This window comes from Numida meleagris, chromosome 1 (genome assembly GCF_002078875.1).
Source record: "Numida meleagris isolate 19003 breed g44 Domestic line chromosome 1, NumMel1.0, whole genome shotgun sequence".
NCBI classification, from domain to species: Eukaryota; Metazoa; Chordata; class Aves; order Galliformes; family Numididae; genus Numida; species Numida meleagris.
In genome coordinates, this window is record NC_034409.1 from 161,652,418 (window position 1) to 161,678,123 (window position 25,706).

Sequence of the window (25,706 nt, forward strand, 5' to 3'; positions counted from 1 at the left end):
GTGATTCTGTGATTTCTTCCTCCATCTTTGTGAATTCAGTTTTTTGGGTAAGATTGGGCAAACCAAGCTTAAGAAAACTGAATTGACTGAATTCAACTGGAATAAAAAAGCAGTATGAAGACTGTACACACTACAGTAACTTTTATGCATATTTGGTGTCTGGCACTGGTAGACCTCGTCTGCCCTTCACAGTTTTGCTTCTTTTTTCTGAAATGTCAAAGAGTAGCTTTTTGAAAGGCCTATGACTTAAGCATGCTTATGAAAGTAAACTCCCAAATTAAAGTGTATTTCCTTCGCATTTTCAGATGAAAACATTTTTTTCTGTTCCTTGACATTATGCAGTGTTGCATATCTTTAACCAGTTGTTAGGTTTTGACTTTCTTCTTTCCACAAAAATGGGATAGTTAGATTTTGTCAAAGAGCAACACAGTTATAATGAAACAAAAATGAGACCCTTTCAGTCAGAAAATATAACCCCAAAACATTTTATATATTTTTTCCCATGCAGAAAAAAAATATTGCTTCACTACAAAACAGTATAATACAATACCTTTACTGCATGTACTCTACCCGTTATTGTATAATGTACAAGTACATGCAGTTATCCAAAACATCAGTATTGAAAAGATTTAAATTAATGATTTTGTTAAACAAAACTGCAAACAATTGCTCTTTTGCTTCACAAGCATTAGATTAGTTTCTAAGGGAATTACCAAGGTGTTCATAATTTAAAGGTGAATTCACAGTTTACTGTGTATTAGTATGTCTCTTCACAATGAGTATTTGTTTTCTTGCTGTATAACATAGACTTTTTTTTTCTAAGGCTGCATTTTGCTTTAATTAAGAAAAGAAAAAGAAAACAAGAAAAAAAGGAAAAAAAGAAAATGTTTGCTCATCATAGACTGCCCCAGAAAACAGATAAAATTGCAACCTTTGGATAATTCTTTATGTCCTTTGTGGGGTTTCATTTCCTTTGAAGTCTATTCAGTTCCAGTTTTGCTGCTGACAGTTAAAACATGGTGCAGCTCTGATCAGAACAGATTACCAGCCAATCCTTCAGATTCTGTTCCCCTTATTATTCTGATAGTTGTCAACATGTTTCTCCCATATCCTTTTCACAGACTCCTAAAAAATCATCTATGCATGTTGTAACATCACTGTGCTTCATTCAGCAGCCCTGCTGTGGTAGTTTGGCCCTCAAAGGGAAAGTAATGGCACTAATGTTTATGTCCATTTGGTTAAGCCATTTGCCATTATGTTATATGGTTTACAGGAGAGATGAAAGCCAGGGGAAAATAGTTTTAATGTAGAATATACAAAATGTCATTCTGCTGTGACAGGCCTTCAAAGGAAGGCTGCAAACCAGAAGGATTATTTTGTTGATTACAACGTACTCCAAGTGTCATTGCGTAATATCTCTAGTCACTAACCACAGTACCATATACCCATCAAAGTGATAAAAATATGTTTTATTATAAAATTAGATAAAAGCACAGCAAGAAAAAGTGTAGTATTTCATAAGGTTTAGTAAGTTCACCTGTCTTAGAAGCTTTAAAAAAATATGTCTTTTCATAACGGCTTATTAGTCGTCAGTTCCCATTTTCCCTTTCATTATGAGGAACAATACATCTTCAGAGAAAGGCACAAAATAATGATTGTTCCTGGCAGTGCTCTGATACATCCATCTCACAATATTTGGTCAAATTCAGTGCATTTGAGGAAGACAGAAGAGGAAAGAAAACAAGGATCGTGTGTGTCTAGATACATGAACATAAGTAAAGGGGCATCAGCGTGATTTTTTTTTTTTTTTACAAACTGTAAAAAACATAAAATACTGTTCTTAGAGTGTGATACTGTGATGTGGGTATAAATATATTTTCCAATAAAATAAATTTACCTTTAAAGGAGCTTTATTATAGAACAGCTGTGAGAGAAAGTGGTATCTGCACATACAGCAGTAAGTAAATAAATACAAAAAAAAAAATATGACCTGTTTTCTTTACCTGTAAATGCTAGAAATCTGAATAATGTCAAAAGACGTGATTAAAATAGAGGGTTACAGTAAGCAGAGCTGTTTTCTCTTTCTTGGATTTATTTTTGTTTCAGAATTTCAAATCTAAAGTATTAGGACTGTTGCATTTGCGAAAAATCTGACTTCCTGCAGAAATCCAATATAGTGATGTTTCTCTAACTGAAACAAAATACAGTATTGGCACTCTGATACAAATCAGATCATTTTTGATTTCAGGAAAGAACTTTATTTAAAACTTTCTAAAAGCTGCAGAGAGCTGTGCTGAGGAAAAGAAACCATTGAGTTTCTGAAATTTGTATTTTTCACTCTTCTAAATTATTAGTCTTTTTTTCAGAGGTAGCTATAAATTATGACTTCTAGTGTTCCGAAAATAAAATAAAAAACAAGAACAAAAAACCTCCACAAACAAGTAGGAAAATAAAAAAAAATATTAACCCAACAAAACCCAAAAGAACAGCAAACATCTTTTAGTGCTTTCAATTATCGGCTTTGTTTTCTTTGTTCAGCACTTTATTTTTCCTGCTCAGTCACTCAGTTACAAAATATCCATCCACTATAAGTGCTTTGGGGCTCCTTCCAAGACTTGAAGTTAGGTTTCACTTCTACAATTCACTATCATCCGTATATATATATATATACACGCATTTGTAGGTCAGTTCACACTGTAGGATCAGAAAAGCTTAATTACAGAACTCTCTAGCAAAAGTCTCTAAATTTGCATGTTCTGTACACAACTCAGTAGAATACATTTTCCTCTTTCATATATTTGTTCTTTATTAAAAAGATCAGTTTACAACAACAACAACAAATTCTTAATCTCTGTGTTATTCTAGATGGCCTGAGAGACACTGAAACTGCTAAGGTTCAGTTTTTCAAAATGTGTTGTGATTCTTCTGTGGGGTACTGCAACACTACTCAGCCTCTTCTCCCAAGTAACTAGCAATGAGAAGAGAGGTAATGGCCTTAAATTGTGCCAGGGGTTATTAGGAAAAAATTCTTCTCAGAAAGAGCGGCAAGGTACAGGAACAGGTTGCTCAGGGAGGTGATGGAATCATGGTCTCTGAGGCATTTAGGGACATAGTTCAGTGGACATGGTGCTGATGGGCTGACATTTGGACTAGGTTAACCTAGAGATCTTTTCCAGCCTTAAATTCTAATTCTATGATTCTATGAAAAACACTGCAACAGTGGATGGATCAAACAAGTTTAAATTTCAGTGGGTAGCTTTTCTGATGACATTTCTTTATGTACAGATCATTTACTTTAGCTTTTTGTAGGAAATAGGACTTGTCTCCTTTAAAAGAGTGACTGGCTAAAGGCTTATGAAATGAAAAGTTAGAAATCAATGTATCCTAAAGAGCTATTTTATTATTGTGCTCAAAAAAATGGTTTCAATTAGATAAATATCATTTTCTTATAATTAATGTGGTGGAGTTGATACAACAAAAGGAAGGGATACCATCCAAAGGGACCTTGGTAAATTTGAAAAATGGACCCACATAAACCAAATGAGGTTCAACATGGGCAAGTGCAGGCTTTTGCAGTTCAGCAGAGGAAATCCCAGATATGTGTGCAGACTGAGAAAACTCATTGAGAGCAGCCCTTCAGAGAAGGACTTAGGGGTCCTGATAGGTGAAAAGTTGGATATGAGGCAGCAGTGTGCTCTTGCAGCCCAGAAGGCCAACAGAATCCTGGGCTGCACTAAAAGAGGGGTGGCCAGCAGGGTGAAGGAGGGGATTGTGCCCCCTCTTCTCCACCCTTGTGAGGCACCATCTGGAGTACTTTATACAAGCCTGGGTCCCCCCATACAAGAAGGATGTGGTGTTACTGGAACAGGGCCAGAGGAGGTCCATGGAGATGATCAGAGGGCTGGAGCACCTCTCCTATGAAGACAGGCTAAAAGAGATAGGCATGTTCAGCCTGGAGAAGGCTCCAGGGAGACCTCATTGCAGCCATTTTTTATCCATCTAATTGCCTGGCCTTCAAATACATCTCTCTCCAATTTAGAGATAAGGATGTGATGCATGACCATGTCAAAGGGCTTGATCTTTGAGGTCCTTTCCAACCCAAGTTATTTTATCATTCTGTGATTCTTTGTTCAAGTAAATTATACAGATGGTATGTTAATACCAGCCTCAAAGCCTTTATGCTATAGGAAATCATAAAGATGATTCCATAATAAAAAAGAAAAAGTAAGAAGTTCAATGTTCCCATACTTTCCTCGGACTTTCCTCTCCTCTCCTACAGGGATTTTTTTAAGAACTAGGTTTCTGGGAAAATCGAAAAAGCAAGAAAATAAACCAAAAAAGCAAAAAGTGTTAAGCTCTTTTAGAAAGATTCAAATAATAACACTAGTAACCATCAATTTTATTTTGCTTGGTCGAATTGTGACAGAATTGGGTGTTTACAGCTATCTAGTAAGTCGTACAGGAACAAGATTTGAAGCCCCTGGAAACAAAAGAAATACTGTTTTTAACTGAGTTCAGTGGGTTGCAAGTCAACATAAATTAGAGTACTTATTCTTATCTTCCCAGAATACGAATGAATACAAACATGATTTCTAGCTTCATGACTGGCAGATGGAAGTATAAACTAATAGTACAGTGTAGTTTGAGACATGAAATGCTTCAAAACAGACAAAAACAAAATTTGCTTGAAAAATGTAGTTCCAAGATTGAAGTTAGCTTTTATTTCTTTTTTCTTTTTTTCTCTTGTATCCATCTTGCTACTTTTCAAAGAGTTAACAGTAGCTAGAGAAAAGAGTTGAATCACCATAGGTATGCTAGTAAGACCACTGATCACCAGTCTGTTCCTTGTGACATGGCATAAAATTTTCCATCCACCTAGAGAAATCTTGTAATCTGTACCTGATGGGTGGCATCTCAGAAATATGCCTTCCTGCTCTGCAGTCTCCATGGAAACATTGTCGTTCTAATAAAGCACCTGCTTAACCAGTAAGATAATATCAAAGTAGAAGCCAAATTAAGCATTATAAGGTGTTGCAACAAGTTATAAAAGCAAAACAAATGTGTTCTTCATTCCTATTACTGTAGGATAAGACTGTGAGCAGTAACTTCATCAGGATTTGTCAGTCTGCCAAAATCACTTCTAGTTTTGTGCCATCCTTTTGTTAGAGCTTTGTTTCTGTATGGAATAAATGAATATGATATTATACAGTACATCTTATTGGCTGAATTCAAAAAGCATTAACTCATCTGCATAACTTAGAGAACACAAACTTGAGGAGAATTGTTTCTTGACATTGAAGGACCATTGAACATATAAGATCATGAATCCACCTGTCAGAAGGGAGGATTTGAAGTTTGGAGGTTTGGAGTTTGAGCTACCAAACAGAACATTAACATCAGAAAAGAGATCTCTTCTAGACTGCATCCCAGTAGAAGTCTCTTTCTGTTTTTCTCCTCACTAATTAATCTTGGTGACATTTTTTTTCCTTAGCCTGAACTGTTAACTGATTAAAGGTAATCAGCAGGAAGAACCAAGAAGCATGAATTTCTTTTTGACTTCAGTGAAGATGAGAATTTGGCTTTGCTATGGCTAATTGCCTTGTATGATATTGAGAATGATTGTTTCTCACCTGCTTGCTGCTTATTCACACAATACACCCTTTAACTTCCTTAATGTAGAATATATGAAATCCATATATTTATAAATGAGTAATTATTTATATGTTTAACAATTTTTTTTTCCCCCTAAGAATATGTAGGGACTAATTGTGATATAGACTGTGGACTGTGTTGATCTTATCTGGCTGCCAGAAACCTTCTAAGCTACTCTCTTACACTCCCTCATGAACAGGAAAAATAAGATAAAAAACTAACACGTCAAGATAAAGACAGGGAGATCACTTTCTGTAGTGGTTTCACACTGATAGGAAGCTAAGCCTTACCATGTTGCTCTCTCACTCTCCCTTCACAGAAGGACAGAGGAGAAAATACATTAAGAAATTCATGCGTTGAGATAAAGACAGAGACAGCATTCACCAATTACTGTCATGGGCAAAACAGACTCAGTATCAGGGAGATTAATGCAAATGATTGCCAACAACTAACAGATCAGAGCAGTGAGAACTAAAATCAAACCTTCCCACCTATCTGCCCTCTCCTATGTTCTTCCCTGAGCAGCACAGGGGAACAAGGAATGCAAGTTGCAGACAGCCCATAACGCTTCATCTCTGCTGCTCCTTTATGGTCACTCCAACTCTGCTCCAGTGTGATGTGCCTCTCCCAGGATGCCATTCTTCCCAAACTAATTCTGTGTGGGCTTCCCACAGGCTGCAGCTCTCCAAGCACTGCTCCAACCCAGCCCCATACTACGTGGCCCATCCTTTGGGAGCTGCTCCACACTGGTCCCCATGGGCTGCAGCTCAGGACCAGGGCTGCTCCTTCATGGGTATCCCTGGACTGTGCCTCCTTTAGGCCTCATCCACTGCTGCACCGTGAGCTCCTCTGTGGCTGCACATGGAGATTTGCTCCACATGGGCTTAGGCTGCATGGGCACAGTCTACTCCTCCATGGACCTCTCCTTGGCTGCTGGGGAATTTCTCTTCACTGCTTGTATCAATTCCTGCTACTTCTTCACTGACCTTTCTATCTACAGGGTTGTTTCTCTCTACCTTTTCTCATTCTCCTCTCCCACCTGCTGTTTTGCAGTTTTTTACACTCTCTTAAATCTACTATTACAAAGGCACAAGTGGTCCTCATTGGCTCAGCTTTGGACAGCATCAGGTCCCTTTTCAAGCTGTCTGAAACTGTCTCTTAGCTAAAATGGGGGAGCTTCTGGATTCTTCTTACAAAGGCGAGCTCTGCAGCCCTCAAACTACTAAAACCCTGCCATGTGAACCCAATACACTTACTATCATGAGAAAAAAAAGAATCCTCGTGAGGAAAGTAATTTAGTGCAAATTAAAATGTGGACGGTGAGAACCTGTTTTGGTATAAATCCCACAGGTAGCTAAGCAACCACATGGCCACTTGCTCTCTCCAGCTGGGATGCAGAATAGTTTATCTTAGAATCATAGAATGGCTTGGGTTAGAAAAGACCTTAAAAAAAATCTAGTTCCAATCATCTTGCCATAGTCATAGTTGCCAACCAATAGACAGATTGTCCAGGAACCCATCCAGTCTGGTCTTGAACACCTCCAAGGATGGGGCATCCACAGCTTCTCTGGACAGCCTGTTCCAGTGCCTCAAACCCCTCTGAGTTAAATAAATAAATAAATAAATAAATAAATAAATAAATAACTCCTCTTTTAGTTTAAAATCATTCCCCCTTGTCAGTGATCATGAAATTGTTGAGTTCTAAATTTTTAGTGTAAAGGTCAGCAGAGTTTCCAGGGAGTCTTTGAGACTAAGCTTCTCAGGGAGCAGAATAGGGGCATTGCCTGGGAAAACAGCTCTAAAGGATGTAGGGATCCATGAGAATTGGTCACTCTTTAAGAACCACCTTTTAAGTCCAAGAGCAGGCAATTCCACTGTGCTGCATGCAAGCAAGTAGGACAGAAGGCTCAACATGGCTGAACAGGGAACTCCTCTTGGAACTAGGGCAGAAAAAGGAAAATGCATAAATTCTAGACACAAAGTCTGGCTTCACAGAAATAGTATGGAGCTGCGCTTCACATCTGCAGAGAGAAAACAAGAAAATCCACAGCTCAGCTTTAATTGACACTGGCTAGTGTGGTCTCAGACAACAAAAAGTCTTTTAAAAGTACGTCAACAGTAAGAGCAGGTCAAAGGAAAACATTGGGCAGATATTTGGTGTAGGTAGTTATTTAACAAGTAAGGATGAGGACAGATAAAGAAAAGGCAAAGGCATTTAATTTTTTTTTTTTATCATTTTTTAATAGTAATGATAGATTTTGGGCTGCCCAGTCCTCAGAGCTGAATGACCATGAGAAAAGTGGCTTTCCATCTGTGGCCTCCAAAATTGTAAAGGAACAGTTGCATCAACTAAATATTCATATGTCCATGGGACCTGATAGGATTCACCCTGGTGTACAAAGGGAATTAGCAGACTTTATAGCTGGAACCCTCCTAGCAGTTTACCAAATTGTGGCTGTCAAGAATGGTCCCATTTGATAGTAAGCTAGACAGTGTTATACCCATCTAGAAAAAGGGCATGAGAGAAGACCCAGGAAACTACAGATCTATTGATCTAACTTCATTCCCTGGAAAAATTCCAGAGATAATCCTGGTACTTATTGATAGCAAGTTAAAGAACAAAGCTATAATCATGCATAGGCAACATGGGTTCATCAAGGGAAAGTCCTGCCTTCGTATTTCATCTCCTTCTCTGGTAAATTCATCCACTTGTTGGATGAAGGAAAGGCAAGAGACCTAACCTTTTTGGATTTTAGAAAGGCCTTTGAAGTTCTCTCTCACATTATTCTCCTAGACAAATTGTCCAGCTGTGAGATCAATAGGTTCATACAACATTGGGTGAAGAACTGAATCAACCAAGCTATTCTATTCTACTTCTTTTTGATTTGATTTAATCAATTCTCATTTTTTTTTCTGCTTTTTCTTTCTAATTTTCTTTCTTTCACCTCCACCCCTTTTTATTCTCTTTTCTGCCCCTGCTTTTCTTTTCCTGCTTCCTTCACACTTTCCTTTTTCTCTTCCTTGTCTTTCTCAAGCAGTGGTATTCCTCTACAAGATATTCTTGTATCTTTCCCTTCTATGGTTCATAATTCAGCCATACCAATGCAGCCAAAGCAAAGATAAGCAGCATCTAATTCCTGCTACTTCTGTGCTCCCTGAGTCAGACAAGGAGAAAAATACATTCATACATACATGTTACAGTTACAAACTGTATTGGTTGTCAATGGCAAGGTGTTGGCAGCATGAGAGTGTTCTGTGAGAAGAAGTCAGGACTGCCTGACATTGGAACTATACCAAATATATATTTCATATAGTTCCGTATATTCGAACCATATATGGTCAGCCTCACTTCAGTCCCTGGGAATTGGGTAACTAGCTGATCTTAGAAATGATTTCCAATTGCATGAAAAGGAGAAGATAATCATCAGAAATAGTCATCATGGATTCACCAAGATTCACCAGGCTTAAATGACTTGATAAGCTTCAAGTTGACTGCTCTGATAGATGAGGGGAGAACAGTGGATATTGCCTACCTAGGAACCTCTGATACTGTTCCTCATTAGATCTGCACAGACAAGATGTGGATGGATGGACATACAGAATGAACAGAATGCCTGAGCCCTGAGGGCAATGATTAATGGTGTGAAGTATAGTTGGAGACCAGTAACTAGAAGTGAACCCCAGGGATTAATGCAGGGTCCAGTCCTGTTTAACATACTCATCTTGTACAGTGGAACAAAGTGTACCTTCTTGTCCAGTGCCAAGACCAAAGGAAATGGGCACAGACTGAAATACAAGAGGTTCTGCCTGAACATCAGGAAATATGTCTTTACAATGAGTGTGTCTGAGCACTGACACAAGTTGCCCAGGGAGGTTGTGGAGTCTCCATCCTCAAAATTACTCAAAGGCCACCTGAACCTTGATGGCAGCTCTAGACATCCCTGCTTTGAGAAGAAGTGTTAGACTAAATGACCTCCAGAAATCCCTTCCTAACCTCAGCCACTCTGTGATTCCGTGAAGCTATCAAGTCTCTCTTGTTCCCTACTGACAGCACTAAATAAATTTATTATTTTTACAGGTATGACTGTAGTGTTCAATATTTTGTTTACAGCCTAGGAAATCTTTTCAGGAATAAGGGCTTAGCACACTAGGAAATCATGACTGCCTCAGATTTATGTACCCAATTTGAGGTTGGGTACATAAAAGTGAAGCATCAAAACCAACTTGTTACTTTGAACTGTTCAACTTGATATTATTGAAGTAGGAAATGTCTACCCCCATGAAAAATACCTTCTGCAGGAAAGTTGCTGCTGATGAGAAATCTTTGAAGTAAAAGCCTCCCCCATCTACGTAAGATTTGAAATAATGTACCCACTTCAGTGAAAACTCTAATTATATAGTATGAATGCCTGCGTACATCAAAAAGCCAAGCAATTAATCATGCCTATTACTAACTCTTAAGCCACCCCAGCTGTATGTGAAGGAGGTGTGAAAAATTAAAGTTCAGTAATCTAAAAAAATACTCCATCTATATTCCTTTCTTTGTAAGTTGGAAGTAGTTGTGGAGGAATCACAGTAGTATTCACCCTGTGGGTGATTTTTGAAATGGACTTTTCTCATCTGAACCCAAATTGCATTCCAAAATTAAAACACATTTTCTCTGCCAAGAATTTTCTGAATCAGGCATACCAAGTAAGCCTCAGTGATTTTCTGAGTCACTTCTGTTTGTAGTATTTTTTATAATTAAACCTTTTGAGAGACTCAGTTCTAAGCAGCTGCACTAGACTAACTAGCAGGTGCTCATGCCTCCACTTGAATTAGTTTCTGTCCTACTGTGAGGCCTATCTAGGCATGAGCAAAAATAGCATAGGACAGATTATGGTAGTCTATGATCCATCTACCAAAGAATGTGTAATCTCATTTCAATCAATACATTAATTTGTATAATAAAGAAAGAAGAGTTCAGAGATGTCAGAAAGTACCAAAAATGTTCATGCTTACCTGTGGGAACTAGTTGGATTGTCTTGAAATGTCCTGTTTAAGTGCATACAAAGTTCTGTTAATTGACTATTACAAATCTATTCTTTTGTATAGGTTAGGTATAATGAGACTTAAGGAAGAATATGAAAGAGAAAAAGCCTCTTAGAATAAAGCACTGGAGTATTCCAGCTGTGAAAGACCGTTTTGGAAAACACCTCAAAGATTATGAGAAAAGTAGATAAATTAAAAAACAAAATCCTGAAATACAAGCAACAAGTGTCAGTGGCAGAGGTAACAAAATGAGGACAAATGCAGTACATAGTAAAAAGAATGGTTGAAACAGAGAGGTAAGAGGAAAGAAGGCAGATAGCACTATGGAGTGTATTATGAGCAAGAACATAAAAGGCACTGCACTGATCTCTGACTATGAGAACTAAAGGAAGACGAGAGAGGAGAAACAGAGTAGAGAAATGCAAAAGAAAGAAAATATTGAGAGCAAAGGCTAGAGCTGGAGAGGTAGAACACTAAAATCATAAGTCTACAAGTGAGAAAAAAAATAAGTGAAGCACATGACAATGAAAAGTTCAGGAGAGAAAACAATAAAATAAACATGGAAAAAAAGGGAATAAGAACCAGTTATGGAAATGAATATGAAAATAAGATACAAATCCTTTCAATAAAATAGAAAAATTAAATACAAAGTTGTTGAATATAACCTTTACATCATCTAGTGTTGCATTTAGTATATTCATTTTTCCACCCAGAAGAAGAGTTTCTGATGGTCTCTTTTTTTTTAAGTCTCATACCCCAAAGGCATCAGATGACTTGATCGTCAGAGTTTGGTGAAGACATTTCTCATCCTTCTCTTTGATTTCTGTTCTGTTTTTCTCAACAAATTGATTGAACTAATTTGTAAAATGGAGTTTGTCACTACTATATGAGTTTCTCATTTTCTCTTTCTTCAACTAGATTGGCTCTTTTTCACTTCTACTGATGAAATTACCCACAAAATCACAGAATGTCAGGGATTGGAAGGGATCGAAAGATCATCTACTCCAATCCCCCTGCTGGAGCAGGAACACCTACATTAAGTCACACAGGAACACATCCAGGGGGGTTTTGAATGTCTCCAGAGAAGGAGACCCCACAACCTCTCTGGGCAGCCTGTTCCAGTGTTCTGTTACCCTCACTGTGAAGAAGTTTATTCTAGTATGTATGTGGAACCTCCTATTTTCCAGCTTGCACCCATTCCCCCTTGTCCTATCATTGCATGTCACTGAGAAGAGCCTGGCTCCATCCTCCTGACACTCATCCTTTGCATATTTGTAAACATTAATGAGGTCACCTCTCATTCTCCTCCAAGCTAAAGAGACCCAGCTCCCTCAGCCTTCCCTCATAAGGGAGATGATCCACTCCCTTAATCATCTTTGTGTCTCTGCGCTGAACTCTCTCAAGCAGTACCCTGTCCTTCTTGAACTGAGGGGCCCAAAACTAGACACAGTATTCCAGATGTGGTCTCACTAGGGCAAAGTTGAGGGGGAGGAGAACCACACCCCTTCTAATACAGCCCAGGAAACCACTGGCCTTCTTGGCCACAAGGGCACAGTGCTGTCTCATGGTCATCCTGCTGTCCACCAGGACCCCCAGGTCTCTTTTCCCTATGCTGCTCTCCAACAGGTCAGTCCCCAACCTATACTTGTACCTGGGGTCGTTCTTGCCCAGATGCAAAACTCTACACTTGCCCTTGTTATATTTCATTAAATTTCTCCCCACTCAACTCTCCAGCCTGTCTAGGTCTCACTGGATGGCAGCACAGCTTTCTGGCATGTCAGCCACCTCCTTCTGCAATAGACTATGTCCGACAGTCGACTAGAGAGCTCGTAGAGATGAAAGGCGCAGTTGATGCCCCAGCAGCAGCTCTAGCCCATATTTCTGGGGCACCTTCCATACATCAGCGTTCCTTACTGAACTCAGCTGTGGGCTTTGTGACCCTGATGTTACAATGCTTGATAGAGATGCATTCCATGAGCTATACCTGGAGAGGGCTGAAGGAGCAGCTTGGTGAGGAAGTAGATGGCAAAGTATCTGCAATGTCTTTCCTCAAGGGGAAGATGGGGATGTGCTTTGTTATCCCTGTTGATGATCACATACAGGAGTAGTGGCAGGACACCCAGCGCTGGCAGCTGGTGGAGGCCAAGGAGCTGCCTGAGTTGGAGGAGCAGCCACAGGATGCGAGCTGAGGGCTGCTGCTCTTTGTCAGCTTCAAGAAGAATGGCAGGTTTGGCAGCTGGAAGCAGGGCCGGCCACCTGGCAGGCATCTCAAGTAGCCTCTGCCTGTGGGACTGACCATGCTTTTTACCCACAGGTAAAGACCCATTGGGCACTCCATATAAATAAATAAATAAATAAATAAATAAATAACTGGTCATCCAAGTATTTTCCTGAGCACAAACATCTTATAATTTCTTATGGCTTGTCTCTTCATCCATTATCCTTGCCCTTTCTTTACAGAAGATTCCATAGGCCTTGCTAGTCATAAACAAAAAAGGTTTTCTGTGTACTCCATATCTCACATATAGGATATTTTGTTTCATCATTCCCTCTTCTCTTAGACAACTTTATAATAAATGGAATAAGGAGAGCAAATCAAAGGACTGAACATAACACTTAAAAGCAAGAACATTCATCTCTCATGACAGAAGTTTCTCAAGCTGTTTTTAAATACTTCCAGAGAGGAAAAATCCACAACTTCCACAGGTACACTCAGATTAAATTTAGCATTTGAATATGAAAGCAAATTTGTTGAAGAATTTTATTTTTGGATTTGGGGATCTGCCCCCCATATTTTCAGAGAGCTCTGCTACGTGTTGGTATAACAATTTTTATATGTAAACTTTTAGATGGCATTTTTGAAAATTTTAATGTTTTCAAAGTTTTAGGAAGTAGATGCACAGCACAATTAAAAACTGAGAATCCCATTAAAAAATCCTGAATTTTGGAACAGAGAGCTGAAACTTTCAAAATTGTCAATCACTTTGAATCATTAAGTTTGACAACAGGGAAAATATATCCCTCAGTTAACAAACAAAAGAAGCCTTCTAGAGGAAAGTGGTGGTTGATTGCAAAGCTTTGCCCTTTGGAAAAATTAATCCACTCAGTGAAAAATCTAGTTCTTAATTATATAGCACATGTAAATCAGAGAGGTACACAATCAATCAAGTCTATTTCTATATTTTTTAAGCGGTTCCACCTGCATATGAAAAGAAGAGTATCGCTGTTTTTGACCTTAAAAAGTTTGTCTCACCAAATTCTTTCTTGCTGTAATTGCCTTTGTCTTCTTTTCTTAAATCTCATGCTTCAGTGCTTCAAAAATATATGATTCCTTTCCTTTCTGTATCAGTTTTATGTGAACATAAATACTGATTACCATATCTTTTCTTAGTTCTTTTTTGTTGTTGTTGTTTTGTTTTGTTTTATTTTTTAAGGGAAAATGATGCCAGTTCTGTCTCTTTCTGTCTATCTCTCTCTCACATACGATATTTGTTAGATCATTTCTTGGGAGTGTCCACAGCTCATGTTTCTTGCAATTCCAGGCTCAGAACATTGGAGCATTACTTCTTGTGTTTTAAATGATAAAACATAATTCATGCATCCTAACAGATGCCTTAGAAAGTTTGCCTCTCACTGCTAAGCGTACTCTGTCAAAGCTTATGAAAATGGACATGTCCCTATTTAATTTTACCTCTATTTTCCAGGCCATTTCTCCAATTTGTCGTGAAGTTCCAATTCTGTCCTTCAGCGTCCTAACTGTTCATCCCTGCTTCATGTCATCTACTATAATAATCATGTTCTCTTTTTCATCAAAGAGGTCATTATTGAAACACTGCTCTAGTTTGATGTTCAGTAGAGTACGTTATTTATCATTATTTTGAAACTAGTGAGGGAATTCTTTATTTTTATCTCTCTGGAGACATGCATGCCAAACTACTTTAGACAAAGTACACAGATGAAGCATATACTTGATGTGGTTTCACAAATTGTAAAAGGCTACATACAAAGCCAAATGCTGTCAAACTTCCTCCTGTCACTCAGAGCAACTGATGTTCTTCAAAGACCACAAAGAGTGTAATAATGCAGTAAGTTCTCATCCACTTTGGACTGGATGATCTTGTAGTTTTTTTCCAACCTAGCTAATTCTATGATTCTATACCATACAAAATAAATAAATAAATGAATAAATAAATAAAAGAAAAAAAAAAAACTGAGAATACCAAACTACAGACTCTCTTCTTTGGGTTTTTGAGAAAATTGTTTTGCCACCTCAGATGTGACAGTGTCTCTGCTTCCTTCTCTTCCTAGGCATTTACTAAGTGGTAGTCATATAATCTAATAATATATACTGATACAGTCCTGCATAAATATCTGTGTCACCCTAAGCTCTATAATCAGCCAGTCAAAAGGAACAGATACTTATAGTCTGGTTCAGAAAATAATTTTGATGTTTACCTAAGGGCATTCTGATTTATTTCTTTCCTTTGTAAGGGAGTATTGATGATTATCTTTGTATCACAGATGTCTGCACTTCTTCAGATGAAATTCTATCCTGTTTTTTGATGAAATTTCTAATTTGCAACATGCATTGCCCTGCTGAGCACACAGTTGTTACTGAGGGAGGTAACTTTCCTGCTCTCTTCTTACATTACCCACCATCCAGAGGTAATCTGTCAGGACAAGGAAACAAGCAGACTTTTCTTCTCAATTTGTTAGTAATATTTATAGAATCCACACCATAAACTTACATTTTTAAAAGCAGATATATTATTCTCCTTGTTGATCTTATCATTCCCTATCATCTTTGAAAGACCATGGAGAATGGAAGAGGTGGCTGAAGACTGAAAGCAGTGAGGTGAATTGAGATCTAGCTGACTGGCAGAGCTCAGAGGGTTGTGATCAGAAGCACAGAGTCTAGTTGGAGGCCTGTTGGTAGCTATGTTCCCCAGATGAACATAGTGGTGCTGGGCCCAGTCTCATTTAACATCTTTATCAATGACCTGGGTGAAAGGATAGAGTTCACTCTCAGCAATTTGCTGATGACACAAAGCTGGGAAGAGGTGCTGACACACTGGAAGGCTGTGCTAGTATTCAAAAAAACCTGGACACACTGGTGAGTTGAGCTGAGAGGAATTTGATGAGGTTCAGCAAGGGCAAATGTGGAGTCCTGCACCTGAGGATGAATAACCATATGCACCAGTACAGGTTTGGGGATGACCTGCTGGAAAGGAGCTCTGCAGAGAAAGACCTAGTTGTTCTGGTGACCAACAGATTGACCGTTAGCCAGCAGTGTGCCTTTTGAGGGTTACAGTGCACTGAAACATGCTGCCCAGAGACGTTGTGGAGTCTACTTGTCTGCAGATATTAAAAATCCACCTGGACACTCTCCTGTGCAAGCTATTGTAAGGGACTTGCTTTAGCAGTGGGGGTGGACTAGATGATCTCCAGAGGTCTCTTCCAACACCTACAATTCTGTGATCTTACCTAAAAATTACTACTACAAGTTTTTCCATGTTTTACTTTAAGTAAAAACTAGGAAATAAGAGAAGTAGTGGGAACAAAATCAAGACACATTCACAAACATATTTAATTTAACAAAAATAATGAAATTGGAGCAAAATGTCTCATAAAATGTTGCGATAGTAACATTACAGGCATAAGAAGCAACTTTTACAACACAGTAACTGAATCCATGCGTTTGAGTTTGGACATTCATGAAGATTCTACTGGTTTCATAAAGTATCATGTGCTGGGGATTTTCACCTTTTTTATTTCAGAATTAAAGCAACTTTTGTTGCTAATTTTATGATGGTCACTTATGCATGCTTTGTGTCAGATGTAGCAAGCAGATTATAACAATATAAATAATTTGTCACACACTTATTTTCACTTTTAAGTATGCTTTGTCTTTGATAGCAGTATCTTTTAAAAATATTCTGAAATTTCTTACAATTATGAAACAGAAGTATAGAATAGTAAAGAGAAGTCTTCCCCACCCAGACTGTGCAAACAGTAAAGTATAGCTCTGGAAATAGAAAGTGTATTTTTTCATTTGTTATCAAATCATGGAGAGATTCATACAGAAAAGACAGTTTTTTCAAATCTTTTCCACCTGCAGACCAAACATGTTTTGCACTGACAGACATAGTTCACTCTAAGTTAATGAAAGCCTGTTGAAAATGGAATTGCTTAAAAATAGTAGTAATAATTATAGTTTTGGGCAACTTAGAAGCAGTCCAGATTTCACACTCTGCAGAAATGACTAGAGTAATTGGTAACAGCAGTATTTAGGTGTTTCAGAAACATAAACACTGTCAAGAAAATTCTGTTCATCTCAATCACTGCAAAATTGTGCAACCTAAACTCTTGCTGTAAATTGATGACAAGGAAGATAATGCTGAAATGTACAAGCTCCAAAGGAAGAGATGTTCCCAGAAAAATGCAAATGAAGGTTCAACAACTTCTAGTTGTAGCAATAAAATGGTAAAAACATATCTCCTTCAAAGTAATTGATTTATCTTACAAAGTTCAGCATTAAATCAAGATTTGAGAGATGTCTCTAAAATTATTAAAAATTGTAATGCACTCATAGCTCCAAATGTATCTGAAACACATGTTCAAGATGTGTTTCAGGTGTACAGCTCCTATTCCAGACATGAGTAGTTGATTACTCAGCTACATTCATTGCAAGCTGGCTGTCAAAAGGAAAAATTGTTGAAATCAGTTCAGAAATATCTTAGTTCTCTCATCCAGACTGAATGTCAGCTGTTTTCCAAAGCAATTAAATTAATAAAAATGATTCTGTGTTAGAGGTAAGAAATATGCTAAGCATGGACATCTCCTTGTTTGCTAATCATAGAATGGTTTGGATTGGAAGGGACCTTTAAGACCATCTAGTTACAATCCCCCTGCTATAGGACGGTTGAAACTAGATGTTGGAATCATAGTGTTGAAGAGGCAGATGAAAGTCAGCATCATTGGGTGCTTCCAATCCAGCTCCCTGCCATTGTGTAAAATGTACTTAAACCTAGCTTGTTTGGTTGGATTTTAAAAGCTCATTAGAACACTTTGTGCAGAGTATCAGTCCCAACACATTAAATCTCAGTAAAGCTAGTCATAATAAGTTAACAATAAATACTGCTTTATAGTGAATTTGATTATATTCAAATATAAATTAAATTAATTTATTAAATTTATTGTCAGTCTGGCATCCGAAGTAAACTGCAATGTTCAACTTATTCTGGAGTTTCTTATGCTGTTAGATGGGTTGTGTAAAAGAGTAAAGTAATTTTCAGCTTTTGACAGAAACACTACTCATTCCGATTGCAATATTTCTTTTCTTGGATGTAACAGTGGAAATTATAGTTTGGGGAGTACTTTCGTAGCACATAACTATTAGGGCCTTTTAAATCTCTTTTGTTTCCAAATTTCTCATTAAGGGATTCCCTCTGATACCTTAGTTCTCTTGTTTTTCTGACTAGGACAGCTGGATTTGATGCAAATTTAATTGAGTAGTTCACGACCCAAAATATACTGTTACATATTTGAATTTTTTTTTTTTGCTGTTCTCTTTCTTTTATGTTATTTCAGTTTCACACTGTTTACATTTCTGTGTTTGTATTTTTTTTTTTGCATGTGTGTGGGGTTTTGTTGTTGTTGTTTTTTGTTTGTTTGTTGTTTGTTTTCCTTCAAATGCTGCTTAGAGTCTCTGGTCATGGTCTTCTGCTTTTCCCCAGATCAAAATGTCATCTGTGTAGACATCAGTAACCTGTATGCCATCAAAATGTGATTTTTTTTGTTTTGTTTTGTTTTGTTTGTAAAACACCTCATGTACTGAGCAGAGCCCAAATGGCAGTTTGAGAAAACAGTGTTTCCCAAAGGGGTTGTTGAACATGCACAAATATATTCTCTATTTTTCTAAAGGCATCTAGCATAATTCTACTGATGTATGAAGCATAAAGAAATATATATTTGGCGTCAGCCATTACTTCCTGAACATCTATCCTTTGAAGGCTGAAGAAAATCTTAAACACACTCAATTTTTTTATCTTGCATTTACGAGCAGAGATTTGTGATATTTTTTCCTACAGTGGACAAAAATATAATTTAATGCACAGCGATTTCCAGAGAAATATTCTAATCTCACACAGAGGAGCTGTGGCAAGGTTATGGAATGTGAGACACTGACCCTTCTTCAGTACTCTTCTAGAATGTCAAAATACTCTGTCTTCAGAAGACCTGTTCTCATCCTGAGGTGTGATGGCATCTGATTCTTTGCAGTGAATATACTCTTGATGAGGCATAGGATATGAAAGATTTGCATTTCAATACATTTCCTTTCAATACCAAAAGTTATCTGTTAACAGCACCTTATAAGTTGTACGTGTTTTCCCTTATGTATAATTCATATATTCGTTTAATGAAAACAAACTTATCATTGGCAATTCTGATTCTTTTTTTCCAGTTTATCATTGGTAGTTCCCATCTCCCCTTGCCCTTCTACCCTAGAAGTAAAAATGCTTAATTTGCTTTCTCGTCAGTAGCAAATTCTTCTTCTGCCTCTAAGCTAATTGTGAATTCTAGTTCCGATAAACTAATTGTGATGTTAACAGTGCTATGAGGTTGCTAGTCTTTGTAAGTGTTTCAAATAATCTAATAATAGAATCATGAAATCTTTATGGTTGGAAAAGACTTCTAATGTCATCTAGTTCAACAGTCAGCCCATCACCACCATGCCCACTAAGTGCCCATGTCTCCTTAAGAGCAACATCCACATGTTTCTTGAACACCTCCAGGGACGGTGACTTCACTGTCTCCCTGAGCAGCCTGTTCCAATCCCTCATCAATCTTTTTGATAAGAAATTTTTCCTTATATTCAACCAACCTCCAGAAAACTGAGTTTTCAGATGGGATGGAGATGCCTTTCCATGCTGTTGTTAGGGTGAACCAACCTGACAGCAGGCCACAAGGCCTCAGCTCTGCAAGAGGACACAAGAGGGAACTGACAGGACACACGGTGCCCCAAAATGCCCGATACTGGACAACTGCTCTCATTTCTCATTCTCAGCCTAACACAGACCTTTCCTGCAGCCCTTCATCTGGCAAAGCCTACTTCTCTGGTACCTCACCTACATAGGAACCAGAGCAAATACCTCCTCTGATTGTTAAATCAGATGCAGACGAATGCTGACACATGTAATGTTTATGTTATGTCTCAAAATGTTAACATTTTGTTTCTAAATAATTACTACTATTTTATTTTGGTGGTGGTGATCACATCATTATCTGTCATTTCTTAGTATTTGAGGGCTCTTGTGAACTCTTCTTGCTTGACTGTCTTTCTTATGTTGCTTTCTCTCTGAGTTCTAATTAATCAATTTTATTAAAGTTAGAGCGCATTTTGGAATAGAATGGGTTATCTTTCCTACTTCGAAAGTTATAACTGCCCTCCATGGCATCTTTCTCTCTCTACTTCATACTGAATTTTCCTATCATAGATACATAGTCTCGCATCTTAAAAGAACTGGAAATCACATACTGAACAAACATTTGTCTGTGAATGTAATAAAAATATGATTAATGTAACGTATCAAGTACTCTACTTTTCTTGTCATTGCCTCTCCCTGCCATATTGCATAAAAGGTTCTTCAGAGTTCTCTGTATTAGTGGAGTTATAAAACTGCTTGAGATTTTCAATAAAGCCATTTTCCTAATTTCTCTGTTATAATTGTACTCCAAATAAATAACAGGGCACAACTTCAGTTCATGTTTGATTACTACCTTACCAGTATTGAAAAATCTCAGTTGTCACAGTATAGAAAATACATTTCCATCTACCTCATGATAGGGGCATGTTATTTTTGTTTAGCCTAGTAGGCAGCTAAGCACCACACAGCTATTTGCTGTCACCCCTGCAGTGGGATGGGGGAGAGAAATGGAAAAAGTTAAAAGTCTTGGGTGGAAATGTAGACAATTTAATAGGACAAAAAAGGAAGAAGAAAAAGTAATGTTATTAAAATAAATAAGAAAATAAATCATTTTAGATAGTTTGGGTTCTGGCTCTGTCCCCTCTCAGCTTCTTGTGCACCCCCAGCCTGCTCACTGGCAGGGCAGTATGAGAAACTGAAAAATTCTTGACTTAGTGTATGCACTGCTCTGCAACTAAAACGCTGATGTGTTACCAACATTGATTTATTCTAAATCCAAAACTCGATACCAGCCACTGTGAAGAAAATTAACATTATCTCAGTTGAAAATACGACATGACAAGAACATCAGAAAGGTGCAACATGTCTTTTCATTGCTTTTTAGTACTCTGATAATCTAGACAAAAAAAATTCAAATTAGTTATTATTTTCACGCATGTAACATGCTGATACCACAGACAAGGTAATTTTAAGAAATTCACAGGAATATTTCTCTCAAATCAGTGCATTCTGCAATATAATCTTTGTAATACAATAAAAGACAAAGTTGTCATAAATGTTTTTTTTTCCTCAAAAGTAAGCAGAAGGCATTAGTTTAAACTTTTTCCCTTCTAACTGATTTATATTCCAGATTCCATGCTTTCTTTATTTATGAAAAAAGCCTATAACTTGAGTTGAAAAAACAAAATATTCACAGACCTCCAGCTGTTGAAGATAAAAACCAAGACAGAGGTGGGAAAGAAAAGAAGGAGAGACTCTTAAAACAAAAGAACAGATGTAACTAACAGGACAGAGAATGCAAGACATTGATATATTTTATAGCAGAATATTCTGTTGTTTTATTTGTTCTTGTTTTTGTTGTTTATACTCATATTTTATTGCTTTTTATGCAGATTTCCTATGTATTTTTTTCCTATGTATTAGAACTCTTATTGTTATTTATTTTGTTTGTGAATTATATCAGTCTTGTCTTCAAATTATTCTCTTATATCCTTCTTTATTTATTGTTTAATATATATAGAAAAAAGCATTAATCTATGATGACAGCTAGAAACTGAACCAAGTAATTCCAAAGAGGGATTGTATTAATGAATTAATTAGGAAAAGAATTCAAGTGCCTAATTAACAGAGAAAGTTCATTTCACATTCATCAATAAACTTTGAATATATGCCTCTCTCAAAAATGAACAATCCTATATTTTTAAGACCATTCATAAATAGAAGTGAATGTGTTTTCAAATTAAATAATATTTAAAATCAATCGTAATAATCATTTTAATAAATATATAAAATAGCACTTTTTGTTTACTCAAATTAGTATTCAAGGGATTTTTATTTTTTCACACAAAATAGACAAAACTGGTTTGAGCCAAACTGAAAAAAAAAATCAGTTATTTTAGTATTTCAATCCTTCCCTGGCCCCCCAGTTATTTATTCAACTCTAGATGTAAACTGCAAATTCTTTATGAGCTTTAGCCATGATCAGATATGTAGGGGAAATTCTGTCATTTGCTGAATCTCATTCTTATCTTTGGATACTACTAAACTCCCTTCACAGAGATATTTGCTATCTCTGACTTATACATGCAAAAAACAAACACTCGACATGGAAAAACAACAGATCTCAGCAAAGAAAAAGTAAATCAGCTGGCCTTCCAAAAATGTGGACTTCACTTTTCTCTGGCTTCATAAGCCATCAGTCTACTGCCTCAGAATTTGATATTTTAACTGAGTGTGAGCATAAGAATGCAGAGCTTGACTTCTCATTTAGTCCAATTCAATTCTAATCAAATTTCTCACAATCACTGTCAATGTGTAATAGTTCAGAAATCCAGAAAGGTTCACTGGTGCTCATTTCTATACTTCAACCCACAACATAATTCCATTGACCACAAAGTAAAAAAAGGAAAACCAACAAATATCCATTAAATAGGAGCGGATGAGGGAGAGAGGATGTTGAGGAGGAAAGAGAGAGACAGAGTACTGTTAAGATCTGCAGTACTTGCCCTTTATTTGATAAAAAATATAAGCCATAAGATGTAGAAAATATCATATGCTGTAACAAATTTATAACAATCTCTGACAATTTCACACGGAAGAAAATTCCTTCCAAACTCCAATTCTGTAAAACATTTTAACCTTAAATGTTGGAGTTTTTCTTGGGGCTTCTGTGAAGATTTTATTCATAATGTTTCCAACTAAAACCAAGAATCACTATTTCTCAGAGTCACAGAATCACAAGAATGACTGAGGTTGGAAAGGTTCTCTGAAGGTCAGTTGTACCAAACCCCTACTCAAGCAGCTATGCATAAAGCAGGTTTTCCAGGATAGGCAGCTTTCAAAAATGCCAAGGAGGGAGACTCCACAGCCTCCTTAAGTAACCTGTGCTACAGTTCCATCATCTGCACAGTAAAGAAATGTTCCTTGATGTATAGATGGAACCTCTTGTGTTCCAGATTGTGGCCACTGTCTCTTGCCTTGGCCCTATCCTCTTTGCACCTTCCCTTCACATGCTTACATTTATATCCCATCTGAGCCTTCTTTTCTGTAGGATGAACAGTCCCAGCTCTCTGTCTCTCCTAACAGGAGAGGTTCTCCTGTCTCTTATTCATCTTTGTGGTCCAATATTAGACTCTTTTAAGTGTGTCCACATCTCTCTTATACTGGGGAACCCAGAACTGGACATGGTACTCCAGGTCTGGACTTCCTGATCCTGAGTAGAAGGGAAGGATCACCTTTCTTGACCTTCTGCCAATACTTTGTCTATTGCACACAACAATACGGTTAGCCTTTTTCTTATGGCAAAGGAAAGACAACATTGTTGACTCAAGTTCAGCTTGGTGTTCACCAGTATACCAGTGTTCATAATAACCAGAGCAGGTGATCAATTCCAGCTGTTTGTAGGTGGCCTCAGCCACTTCCTACTGATCAGGTGGCCTGCAATACACACCCACAACAGTGTCACCTATGTTAGCCCGCCCCTTAATTCTTACCCACAAGCTCTCCACTTGTTCATCATTCTCCTCCAAGTGGAGCTCAATACATTCTAATTGCTCTCTCACATAAAGAGCAATTCCACCACATCGTCTTGCCAGCTTGTCTTTCCTAAAAAGAACATAGCCATCCACAACAGCTTTCAGAACAGTAATGAAAATGTTGAATAGGATTGGAACAAGTATCGACCTCTTGGGTTCACCAATAGTTAATGGCCTACAAATAGACTTTGTGCAACTGATCACTACCCTTTGGGCATAGCTGTTCATGCAGTTTTCAATCTATCTCACTGTTTGTTCATCCAAGCTGTGCTTCGTCACCTTGTCTAAGACCTTATGGGAAATCATGTCAAAGACTTTAATGAAGTCAAACTAGACAACATTCATTGCTCTTACTTCATCTACCAGGCCAGTCATTTCATTATAGAAGTCTATCAAGCATAATTTTCCTTTGGTGAATCCATGTTGACTACTCCTGATGCTTTTCTCATCATTCATGTACCTGGAAATAATTGCCAGGATTAGCTATTCCTTCAGTTCCATGTTAATTTTCACTTCATTAACTTCTCTCAAACACTCTCAACATGGCCATTTTTATTTTGGTTTGAGGACCCTTGTGACTTAAGGACATAAGCACCTACGTGCCCAATATGCCAACTGTCTTTCCACGCAATCATCCAATATCAAGCAATGAGAAAAGGAGAAATTTATGGTGGCTGCATAGGTTTGGTGACTGTCTCCATTGCATTTTCTGTAGAGTACTTCAGGACCTAGAACTGCTCTGTAAGGAATATTAAAGCATTCTTCCTTTCTTAGTTCATTCAGTATCCTTGTAAGAGCCCAGATTCAGTATGTTTCTCCATCTTCTTGGTTGCTTCTCAAATGGCTTCTGAACATAGGGAAGAAAAAATAAAGTCTAAAATTAATGATACCTTCTTGATGAAACCATTGCTACAGGGAAATGACAAGAAAATACTGTATGCTAGATATGTAACATATCTAGGACTTCTCTGATCACTTCCAGCTGTATAAAGAGACCATACAGCATGAACAATACCCACAAGTAAAAGGATTTCTAAAATGCTGAAATCAACATCAGTTTATGGTTTAGGATTGGTTCTTGGGGGAGGAAGGAAGGGAGAGATATAGTACCTCACTAAGAACCAATGTATGAACTATGTATGAGCTTAACATTATATTACAACATTTTGGGCTATCAGGAAAGATTGCCTGGAAATTCAAACGATTCAGAAAAAAAAGAGAAAATTAAGTTTGTGGACTAAGTGTAAAAGCTGAAGATTTCAAACACCAATTTTGTTATTTTCTCTGTTATTTTTAAATCATTTATTTTCTTTTTCTTGCACGCTATTCATCTTTGTCCTTAGTTTCATACTGTTTTTTTTTCTTTCATTACAGTGTTAAAGGATAGCATGCAATAAGAACATTAATCTCTTGTAAGTACAGTCGAGTATAGTCACTAGGCCAAATTGGTCAATTTAATTTCCACTGATATAAACTACACTTTAACTATGGGACTTCTTCATTCTTACATCAATGGTCAGATAAGAATCCAGTCTAATGTATTACTTCTTTTTATTTAATCACAATTCACTTAGTGAACATATTTCATCTATAATCCAAAATAAAAAAGAGTACTGTAAAAATTGTAAAATGTTGTAATAATAATGTAAAAAACAGTAAGCACTGTAACTGAAATGATAATTCCTTTCTCCAACATTAATCCCAACTGCAAAGTGGACCTAGAAATTAATATACTCATTGAATACTGAATCAATAAGGGAACAAAAAAATTAGGAAGCTTTATCATAAAAAACTACTGAAATTATATCTTAAATTCTTCTATTCAGCATTTTATAATTCATATGATGATGTTAATTGCATCTGGCATAACACTTGTAATTAAAAAGTTTTTTAATGTTGTTATTTATCTACCAGTTTTCATCAAATTATGCTTTGAACTCATTTGCTCTCTTTTAGAGACAAAAACAGAACGGTGATTAGTTTTGTGCAGTTTTCCTTCCTTCCTTCCTTCCTTCCTTCCTTCCTTCCTTCCTTCCTTCCTTCCTTCCTTCCTTCCTTCCTT